At 36.7% G+C, this 9,611-nt stretch overlaps 1 long non-coding RNA gene across 5 annotated transcripts; it reads right to left on the reverse strand.

Moving 5' to 3' along the window:
• Positions 1-1,522: 1,522 nt before the first annotated feature.
• LOC106533640 (uncharacterized) lies at positions 1,523-6,289 on the reverse strand. 5 transcript variants are annotated; one of them, XR_001312263.1, is made up of 4 exons: positions 5,866-6,289; positions 2,255-3,334; positions 2,065-2,110; positions 1,523-1,979 (listed from the first exon to the last, which is right to left on the reverse strand). It is a non-coding gene; the product is annotated as an uncharacterized LOC106533640 (long non-coding RNA). The 5 variants fall into 5 exon arrangements; XR_001312264.1 differs by having other exon boundaries at positions 1,523-2,345; positions 3,266-3,334; XR_001312262.1 differs by having other exon boundaries at positions 1,523-2,110.
• Positions 6,290-9,611: the final 3,322 nt, after the last annotated feature.

Here is a 9,611-nt window from a genome sequence, read left to right on the forward strand (position 1 = left end):
GTTTAGGACTTTTAAGAGCTCTAAATTAAATAGTGAAAAATTGTTATATATTTTACATTTCTGTGTAACAAATTAGTTCAAAACAATTTTGTTTTTCAGCTTGATTGAAAGTTTGGAGTTTTTATTCCCACATTGCTGATTAAAACTAAATGTTTGAGCATGTTGACACTTGTCAAACCTCAGAAAGTGTCCATGTTGTCTCCAGTGTCCTCTCCCACTTCCTCTATGATTAAATCCATGCAGATTTCAGCTGGTTTAACAGTATTTAGGTCACTTTGATCATTTCTGATTTGTATTCTAAACATTAAAAATGCTGTGGCAGATTATAAACTAACTGTTATCTTTAACCAGAATACACAGAACTGATTTGGTATAGAGTACTGTTGTAAACTTGAAACAACTTAACCGTATCAATTTTGAACAGTTTAAATACCATCTCCACAGAAACAATAAAAATGTCTGTCCAGGTTTTATTTCACTTTAACATAAATGGCACCTGAATCATTACGCAACATCAGTGAAGTAAGACATCTTGTATACTGATTAACTATGAAATCATGAAAATCATCTGTTTTCTTTCCACTTGTTGGCAGTGATAAAATGTACTTTATTACCAAAAGCCTGCAAACTAAATCCCCATAAACAGCAAATATATGTACAAATATAAACACCAAGCATCCACTCTTTGGTTTAAAGAATCTTTCTTAGAGGAACTTCATACGTTGGCCCTCATATCCTTTCATCAAATCTTTACCTTTGAACCTTTGAAGGATTATCTGAGAATGAGCATGAATGAATACAAGACCCTGMGGAGCCCCGTGACAAGTCAAGTGCTGATTATTGACTCCCATCTGAGCTGAGAACCTAATGATCAGGATCAAGGTCTAAAACTGCCTCCGATCCTTCAGGTTTGACATTAATCAGGATGCAGTTTGCTCTCAGTTTCTGTAACTTTGGATCTTTAAGTCTGCTCTGATGTAATCTGCAAGGTTTGTCCACTTCTGAGCTTCACATCACAATAATTCTCCCTACTGAAGAGAGAAGTAAAACTGTAAAATATATGAAGGTTAATGTATTTTCTTCTGTATCCACTACTAAATAGTTAATTCCCCACATCTAAACTTTGTCTTACAAGACAAAACCTCGGAAACACCTGTTTTAGTTTACCCGAAATGACCCAAAATGACAAAAAAAGTTAAAGAAGGAATAAGATTTGCTGCTTTAAAATCAAGTAAATATGAACACAACACCCACAACAGACTTGATGCTGGTCTTGTTTTGTAAAAAATCTGGTTTTACTGCCCCATCCACTCATTGTAAAACTTGATTTCCATCTGATTTCATAAATAAAGGTAAAAAAAAAAGCTGAACAATTTGGACTTTTGATCTTAAGAAATGTTATAAAGCTTAAGAGAATTCTTCAACTAAAAAAGGACTGAATGGAAGTAGAAATCCTGCAACTAACTGTAGGGAAAAGGTCACTTTACTGTTTGAATTTCAGTAAAGGGCTAAAAATCATGAGTCTCCACCACATCATTTTTATTTRCCATCAACAAACAGAAGAAAGGGAAATGAAAAGTCTAAAATAAAAAGCTGAGTACTTTGCCCAGACTCCATAAAAATGTTTAAAAGTTAGAATGAGTTGCACAAACACCTCCGAAACCTAAGAAACTGGTTGACAACAACATATAGAATCAAAATGTTCGCTGAAACATCTTGAAATAGCCACAACAAAACCATACAGACTTGAGAAGGAGATGCTTTTATTTACCTGCAAAAATAATTAATTTGTGTTTAGTGCAGATTTAAGTGCATAAAGACATCCATTCATTGATTATTAGGTATATTTCTGCACATTTCCAAACCTTATCAGTACAGTATCACACAGGACACATTTGTTTCTTTTCTTAATTGTGTGAGCTGTAAAAGTTAGACTGTGAACTTCTGTGCTGGAGCTGGGTGATGGAGGGCACCTGCAGCTGAAACAAGACATACTGTATAAATAAATAAATACATATATAATTTTTTTCATGTAACTGAATTTGTACTCCAACCATTACTCACCTCTATCTATTGCCATCACTTCTGTCACAGATAGTCAAATCAGCAGCTGCTTAAACAAAAACTTTGATTTCTTACCTTCCTAATAATCACAGCCTAATAATCAAAATGTWTATATTACAAATCAAATATGTGTTTGAAAGAAAACAAAATACAACTAAATGCACTTGTACTCTATTAATTTTTTTCTCACGTGTTTGAGGGTSCATGTAGGGTCCAGGTGAGGGGGTAACCAGGATGTGATTTATTTAGATCCATCTTTGTACTGTTGACTCAGTCACTGTCTGGGAGAATAAAACACTTTTGTTTTTTTGTAAAAAAAATACCTGTTTAATTCACAAAATCAAGCCAACAACTAAATTGCTGCTTCACATCCCTGTGTGGTGAAAGAAGATGAGACAACAGTGACATCTACTGGCAAAGCAATGAAATCACCCAAAAAGGTAAGAATCAACAAAAGATAGGAGCATTTTTTTAATGGTACAAAACGTTTATTTTTAAATATAATTTACAGGCATATAACAAAACAGAAATAATATAATTTTATCTTGTAAAATTGTGCACACACACATACACACACATCACAAAGACCACACATCCCCTGCTCTCCTGGCAAATGTGTTTTTGTGTGTGTCCCCCATTCTGTTGCACAGGTCTTCCTCTCTTGTGTTCTGTTTGTTTGTTTGTTGCAACAGATTGTGCTGAAATGTGATTGACTTCTGGGACTTATAAAACAAATGTTAGTATTACACAGCCATCACTTTTAGCAGTTTGTTATCTTATTACTTAGTATATTATCCAGATTACTTAGTTACATTTAAAAGGTCATCCAGTGCTTAGTACTATGGAACTATGAACAGTGGTTAATAAACAGAAAGTATGCTATGATGTCTTAAATTATACTGCCTTTTCACCTAATTAGATTTATACTGCCTATTTGTGTTATGACGTACTGCCTGTCCTTTTTTTTGTGTCATTTTTTGTATCATATAAAGCACTTTGCCTTACTGCTGAAAAGTGCTAAATAAACACATTTTACCTTACCTTACCTTAACTTACCTTAGCTTATGAAGGCTAACTGAGGACACTGTTAGTGACCAGTAAATAAAGGTACATAAAAAACACTTCCTTCAGGCTCTGCTTAGACATGGGTGTGGATCAGGGCTCGCCTGAAAAAGTAAACCTTGAGAAGTGTGGGTCTTACCAGATCTATCGAACCGTTTTGCATATTCAATCCAAGCAGCATGCTGTCATCTCATTTTACAGGAATACTCTGTGAGAAACAAACAGAACAGGTAAAGAAAAGAAGCTAATTTAGAGCAAAACACACATTTTAACCCCACATCATAATGTTTTACACATTTCATAACTATGAAAATGCTTTAAGAGTATCTTACATTAAAGATATATCCTGTATTTCTCAGTAAAACAACAACTCTGATCCACTGTAGTGCATGTGCACTCTCACTGACAAACCTCTGCTTTTACTTGAGGCGGTTGTTGACCTGCCATTAAAAATGTAAGACTGTGTGCATTTCTACACCAGTGGAGCAAAATCTGTTTCAACCGTGCAAAATTCCCAGCGAGTACCACAGCTTCTAAACCCGTTTCAAAACATCCAAACACACAACTTAAACTTCTTATTCACTGAATTTGTTTTGTGAAAGTTGCACTCAACCAACCACAGAAACAGTAATCAACCGTAATGCTGCTAAATGTCCGCACATCAGGCCAGTGGAATCAATTTCACACTTTATGCAGAGGAAACAGGCAAAGCAATGCTTTGTTTAGTGCATCTTGCATTCATTTTATTCTTTTTTTATATAAGTGTCTACTCATGTAAAATAGGTTTGCAGTTCTTGTTTTGAGCACACTGACTTTCCAAATGAAACAAAAGACTGATTTAGAACATGTTTATATTTTATTTAAAATAAGAACACAGTGACCATTTAGATATCAAAAGTTTTATATTTGTAATTACTTTATCATCACATACTGTATAGAACTGTGCTATGTCTCTGCTGATATGAAGAAAAAAAACAAAGGGGTTAATAAAGAGCTTGTCAGTGGATTCCAATAACTTGTCCAACAAAAACAAGAGAAAAAAACATTCACACAAAAAATAAAATTGATAGATATTTTTAAACTTCATCATTTTTTATATTTGATCCTATTGCATTAATCAACTGTATTAAATACACTCACCGGACACTTTATTAGGTACACCTGTCCAACTGCTCATTAACACTTAATTTCTAATCAGCCAATCACATGGCGGCAACTCAGTGCATTTAGGCATGTAGACATGGTCAAGACAATCTCCTGCAGTTCAAACCGAGCATCAGTATGGGGAAGAAAGGTGATTTGAGTGCCTTTGAACGTGGCATGGTTGTTGGTGCCAGAAGGGCTGGTCTGAGTATTTCAGAAACTGCTGATCTACTGGGAYTTTCACGCACAACCATCTCTAGGGTTTACAGAGAATGGTCCGAAAAAGAAAAAACATCCAGTGAGCGGCAGTCCTGTGGGCGGAAATGCCTTGTTGATGCCAGAGGTCAGAGGAGAATGGGCAGACTGGTTCGAGCTGATAGAAAGGCAACAGTGACTCAAATAACCACCCGTTACAACCRAGGTAGGCAGAAGAGCATCTCTGAACGCACAGTACGTCGAACTTTGAGGCAGATGGGCTTCAGCAGCAGAAGACCACACCGGGTGCCACTCCTTTCAGCTAAGAACAGGAAACTGAGGCTACAATTTGCACAAGCTCATTGAAATTGGACAAGAGAAGATTGGAAAAACGTTGCCTGGTCTGATGAGTCTCGATTTCTGCTGCGACATTCGGATGGTAGGGTCARAATTTGGCGTCAACAACATGAAAGCATGGATCCATCCTGCCTTGTATCAACGGTTCAGGCTGGTGGTGGTGGTGTCATGGTGTGGGGAATCTTTTCTTGGCACTCTTTGGGCCCCTTGGTACCAATTGAGCATCGTTGTAACGCCACAGCCTACCTGAGTATTGTTGCTGACCATGTCCATCCCTTTATGACCACAATGTACCCAACATCTGATGGCTACTTTCAGCAGGATAATGCGCCATGTCATAAAGCTGGAATCATCTCAGACTGGTTTCTTGAACATGACAATGAGTTCACTGTACTCAAATGGCCTCCACAGTCACCAGATCTCAATCCAATAGAGCATCTTTGGGAYGTGGTGGAACGGGAGATTCGCATCATGGATGTGCAGCCGACAAATCTGCGGCAACTGTGTGATGCCATCATGTCAATATGGACCAAAATCTCTGAGGAATGCTTCCAGCACCTTGTTGAATCTATGCCACGAAGAATTGAGGCAGTTCTGAAGGCAAAAGGGGGTCCAACCCGTTACTAGAGTGGTGTACCTAATAAAGTGGCCGGTGAGTGTATGTCTTTCTTGCAGCCATAATTGTCATCTCTGCAGCTTTGAGCTGCACTAACTGATAAGAAGCAACCCTGTGATTGGTCAAGATGCTTTTCTCTGTGCTCTGTTTGTAATAAATTGCTCAGCTTTCCCCAGCCAAGGTCAGAACTTTCTGCTGAGACCTGTCTTAAGCGTCCTCAGAAACTTCTCACTCTTTGCAAAGAGAAAACTGTTTTAAACTGAATACTCATGTCTGTGTCTGGTTCGTTTCTTTTTAAGGGGTAATTTAATGTCCAATCCAACAAAAATGACCACTCTTCTTCTTGAATTTGGATTAAAGTAACTTTTTGACCAAATAATCCTTAGCAACTCAGAAACATTTCCATTCACTTTTCCCCACATTCTCACCCTTCTTCTCCTGTTTGACTGATGGGACCTGGCTCCTCCTGCACAGATATCCTGGGTTGTAGTGAGGAGGCGGTTCTTCTGCTCTCCAGCAGGAACTGGACTGAACAGCTGCGGTTTGAGTGTCCCCTAAAGCAAAACAAAGACCACCGAATCTCACACTGCAGTACAAAGAAAAAACTATATGTTTTGCATTACATGAGATAAAATTATGCAATTTTACTACAATGAAAGTCAATATAAGATACCAACCTAATTAGTTCTCGAGTAAAAACAATATCCGGTCCCATGATCCGATTTAGATCGAGGGGGAAAAACACATTAACATTTCTCTGTTAATACCCACTGGAACACTGGTTTGGGTCTGGGTTTGGGGTCTTCATTTTCACCTGAAGGTTGCATGGAATCCTGTCTGTGTTTCCTGTCTGCTTTCARGAAAGCCCAGTCAGGATAACCATACTGCTCCAGGGCCTGTCGTGTGTGTGATTTATCTTTCTCMCTGTCTCCTGGGTTTGTAGGGACACTGTCTGCTCTGTGGTACACAGTCCTGATCACTCCTAACCAGTGGTTATTCCGTATGTTGCGGGTGTTTCGGAGAAAATGAGACGTTTATTTTCTAAACATGATGTCCCAGTGGCTTTCAAACCCCAAAACGCATTACGGCAAAGGCTGGTTCACCCCAAAGATCCGGTGCCCCGGCACAAACAGAGCAATGTTGTAYATGCTGTTAAGTGCCAGGAGGACTGCGACCAGTTATACATCGGGGAAACAAAGCAACCACTATTCAAAAGAATGTCCCAACACAGACGAGCTACATCTAATGGCCAGAACTCTGCAGTTTTCACTCATTTACAGGCCAGCGGYCACTCTTTCAGAGATGAGGATGTTCTCATTCTTGATAGAGAGGAACGTTGGTTTGAGAGAGGAGTAAAAGAAGCCATTTTTGTGAAGAAAGACCGTCCATCATTAAACAGAGGTGGAGGCCTCCGTTTTCAGTTGTCCCCCTCCYACAGCGCGGCTATTGCCAGTATCTCTCCACCCCCTGTTAACATTAAGTGTTAATTAGGTGTCAACGATAGCCATGTGATGTGAGTATCAGTCACATGGAGGCAGTGCTTAAAAGCCTGAATTTTGCCTGAAACTCTCAGACTGAAGAAGTCTCTTGGAGGAGAGACGAAACGTTTCATTAGAGAAGAACCCGTCCAGAGGACCTATACAATWTTTTTTCTTTTTGATTTTTTTACCTGGATTACTGAGATGCATCAGGACGCTTCTCTTTGTTGTCAAGGTATTTTTCTTAAACAATAGCAAAGTAGAGAGACAAAAGAAGATACTAAAATAATACTTCCTGTGAAGAAAAAACATATTTTTACTCATGAAACTTCAGAAAATACATCTTTAATGATATTTTATGTTAAAATAACAGATTTATAGGCTCACCTGGGACATGATGGGAGGGGGGAAAAACTATAAAAAATACTGTGACATATTGTAATACTGCCATTTTTAAGGATTTATATTCCCTTTTTTGTTAAGTTTTTGTTTCTCCTGATTAGCATCACTTCAGTTACCCTCTTTATGTCTTAATTTTCATTAGCCTTCTTTACTCCTTAACATTTTCATTGCCATTAGATAAAACATTTTAAATAGTATAGGTTAAAATAATACAAAAATAGGCCATACATTTAAGATTAGGTAATTTTCTAAATGAATTTGATTAGGTTTTCATTTTACTGTAGCTAACAAATAATATTCCAATGAGCAAAATAGCAATAAAAACACCAGTTTAATTATAAAATAGCTCAGTTGTGTTAGGCCACCCTAAAAAACTGATATAAGCCTACAGAATAAAAAAAAGACTAATAAAACAATAAAACTTGCAGAGTAACATTGGAAATTAAACAAAATAACAGGATAATAATAATACAGGAGGAAGTTTTTTTGTATTTCATAATTAAATTACATTTAAACTAATAATAAATGTACAACAGTGAACAGCCTATTAAATTAATCTGGTTGAAACAGTTTAAACAATCTTCTCTGTCACATTATTGGCACGATCTTAACCTTTTTACTCACTTTAACCAAGCTAACATACAGCCTTCATTAACTGTGTCCTCCCACAGCTGCGTGTTAATTAGCTTATGTTTAAATCAYCCAACAGCGAGAAAAAACACAAGAAAAACAAGGRAAAAAAAGGTAATATTTAATTCAAAGTAACTACTTATCTGTGTGTTATAGTTTCCTTCCTCAGTGTCACTCATTGGTTGGTTTAAAGTGTTTATTGTTTTATTTTTCATCTCGATAAACGTAATTTTTTGCGCAGTCCAACACAATGTTTTGTTTCTGGAGTCGCCTCAAACATGGCGAAACGAAAAATRTATGGCAGGCCGGTGTACCATATATTCATGATCCCAGCTCTTCAAGATCAGATTTGAGCCTTCCTAGTCAAAATAGCTCAAATAACACATAGCTCAAAAATTAAGTTCGTCAGTGGTTATTTGCTAACAGGTATCGTCATGTAGCAAAAACAACAGATCTTTGTTTGAAATTGATGATGTTAAAAAGTTCAAAAACTTCTAAAACAAACGTTATCAAACTATTGTAAAGCAGCATAATTTTAACAATTAGCAACACAAAATCCCATCTTAACAAGCTTTTAGAAACTATCACTATATTGACAAGAATAAAAAGGTATATTTAAAATAAAACATGGGTTTTGATTTAAACATAGAAATAATATTAACCTGTTCTACCCGACGGGCTGGAGGCATAAATATCTGAAGATGTTTAAATTAGGCTACAACATGGACAAAATTATTGATATTCTTGAATTTTAAAGCCTCAAACCCTTGTTTCACTTGGTGCCACAATAAATTGATTCACCATACACCGAAACCACAATTAGCACATCTACACTTGGCCACCTGTATTAATGTTAACCCAGCCAAAAGCTTTGGTTTAAAAATTTCCCCTTAACTTAGTTAACACTGTCTGTTGGCAAAATATCTCATGCACTATTGCACACAATTGAAAGAAACTTGCAGAAAGTGATCATTGTGTACATGTTATTAACGTTTGAAATTAACCCAGTAAAAGATGGCCACCACAACAAAAAACAAAAAACGACTAAGTCAGTAAATTTAGCAGATGTTGTGGTAGAATATGATGCATTTCTAGGAATACTAGAATTTTTTGTTAAATGTTTCCTAAATTTCAGTTGACTTTATCTCATTTGAATATATGTTACAACGGCCTGCCATACTTGATATACAGGAGCGCCTGACGTAATTTTCCGTCCTTTCTGCAACTTGAAACAGACTAAAAAATACTCTTTACATAACAGTAATGAGACAATTGATTCCATGTCTTCTCTAGCTCACTGAATCTGAATAGTTACATTGTCTTTGTGACCATGATGTGTCCAAGAGATTTAAATTTTTAATTATCTATACAAAAAAACGAGAAGCAAAATGTTTCACGCAGTTATTAGTGAAGCTACCTTAAAGGAGCTGGGTGATCTTATCTAACATTCCAAAGCACTGAAGAAACATTTCCAAAGATGATGCAAAGTTTATTTTTAATTACATTATTTGAAATGACCCACACTGAATCTGTCACAAACCATTTTCAAACAATGTTGATAAAAGCGTTACTCGTCTCTGTGGTAGGAAAAAAGTCAGCATGGTGAGGAGTGAATCACAGATTTTCTTCATTTTGGCTACAATCTGGGGAGGTATTTTACTACA

Source organism: Austrofundulus limnaeus, unplaced genomic scaffold, assembly GCF_001266775.1.
Source record: "Austrofundulus limnaeus strain Quisiro unplaced genomic scaffold, Austrofundulus_limnaeus-1.0 Scaffold988, whole genome shotgun sequence".
Lineage (NCBI taxonomy): Eukaryota > Metazoa > Chordata > Actinopteri > Cyprinodontiformes > Rivulidae > Austrofundulus > Austrofundulus limnaeus.